General features: G+C 45.0%; 1 non-coding gene across 1 annotated transcript; it reads right to left on the reverse strand.

Annotated features, from left to right (window-relative positions):
• On the reverse strand, positions 1-193 carry LOC130324911 (U2 spliceosomal RNA). The gene has a single exon (XR_008869817.1). It is a non-coding gene; the product is annotated as a U2 spliceosomal RNA (small nuclear RNA).
• Positions 194-1,943: the final 1,750 nt, after the last annotated feature.

Raw genomic sequence — 1,943 nt, forward strand, 5'->3', positions numbered from 1 at the left:
GGGTGGTGCACTGTACCCGAAGATACTGCCATATCGGGTCAATGCATAGGGCGACGGAAGCAAGCTTCGAAATCGGCCCCCCGTTCTCAAAAATCCATTTAATATATGGTCCCCAGATAGGGGACGTATCAGATATTAAACTGATAAGAACAGATACTACACTTGCATCTTAGCCAAAAGGCCGAGAAGCGATAACCGTGAAAGGGGCGGGCCCAACAAGGTCCCCTTCATGGGCACTATCACTGCTTGCTGTCAGGGAGGCTGCCAGACAATTTTCCATGCACACTCTGGGCTGGGGGGCAGTCAACCACCAGTACACACAGCAGAACCTAAACCCATACCATTATTGCTAAGCAGCAAGACAGGGGCCCATTGCACTCCCACGGGGCCTTTTTAAATGCAATCCATAACCCGGATTTGCCAGGAACCCTTCTTACTCCTCCTACTTGCATGTGACACTGGGCTTAGGATCTGCATAGAAACACACACACAAGCACACACCTACCTTTGTTGCCTGCAGATGCCTCCTTGGCTGTCCCCAAACGGTATCAAACCAACACCCACGGGAAGCTGTAAGCATAGAGGACATGCCTGCACCCCATTGGACTTACCTGTGTGGGTTAAATCCGGGTTATTTGACAACCTATGGCGGTGATGGTTCTGCTCAGGCAGAGCAGTGCTGATGCTCCTCATAAAGCTGTCGCTGCTGTGAAGGTTCTAGGTGACATCACAAATCCCTATGGTTACATACACAACAAAGCTGGGTTGTTGTTGTTTACACTCTGCAAGGCCTGTGGAAGTGAGTGACATCATAGCACTGTAGTTCTGAGGGTTCAAGATGGATGCAACAATCTCCTGTTGCTTCTATGAAGGCCATAATAGACGACATCACCAAACAGCTCCATAGTCACATACACAGCAAAGGAGAGATGTTGTTTACACCTAGTGATGTCAGTGGTATTGAGTGACATCACAGCACAGTGCTAAGGCTCCTGGGCCTGGACACAGCAGCGGCTGCAATATCTCAACGGAGAATACGTTTATATATATGTGTGTGTGTGCGCGTATATATATATATATATATATATATATATATATATATATATATATATATATATATATTTCTCCGCCGAAATCACTTTTAAACCCATTTCACCTTTTTTTCCCTTCTCTTCCTCTTACTTTTTTTTCACGTTTTTTTACGTTTTTCTCCTTTTCGCCTCTTTTCTGGGCGTATTATTCTTCTTTTTCTTCTTTTTTTTCGTCTAATGCATACCCCATCAGTGCAGCAATGCTTATTCAATACCGCCAGCAGATGGAGACACTGGGGATAATTTTCTAAGGATTTATACTGATTTTTCCTGTCTGAATTTGTCGCACAGAAAGTTGCAGGCCAAATATGTGTGACATTTCTGCGACTTTAGCTTCTAGAGCATTTTTACAACATTATACATAGGTGCTGAATACATAAAAAGCGACTGTTCAGCGACAGACAAGTCGCATCGGCTGAAAGTAGGCCAGAATGTCAGTCCATGTTGGAGCAGGTTTAGATACAGTCTAAAGCATAGATCTCAAAGTCTGTGCACAGAATTTAGCAAGGGCCTCGCACCTTCTGATGCATCAGGTAGGTGCACAATAGCATAGCCTAACCCTCTGTACTTTGGTCTATATTGATGCGGGACATAGACAGCCAGCTGATGACCAATCCATTAGTGCAATGGATGGCTGGAAGCATTTGTCTTTGCCTTTGCAATTACCACAGAAGCAATGCATGGTCAATGTACAGCAATGACACACCTGTGTGAACAGCCAGGAGACCCCCCCCCCATGTTATGTTACATAGTTACATAGTTAGTACGGTCGAAAAAAGACTATTGTCCATCAAGTTCAACCAGGAATTAAGGGTAGGGGTGTGGCGCGATATTGGGGAAGGGATGAGATTT

This window comes from Hyla sarda, unplaced genomic scaffold (genome assembly GCF_029499605.1).
Source record: "Hyla sarda isolate aHylSar1 unplaced genomic scaffold, aHylSar1.hap1 scaffold_2681, whole genome shotgun sequence".
NCBI lineage: Eukaryota > Metazoa > Chordata > Amphibia > Anura > Hylidae > Hyla > Hyla sarda.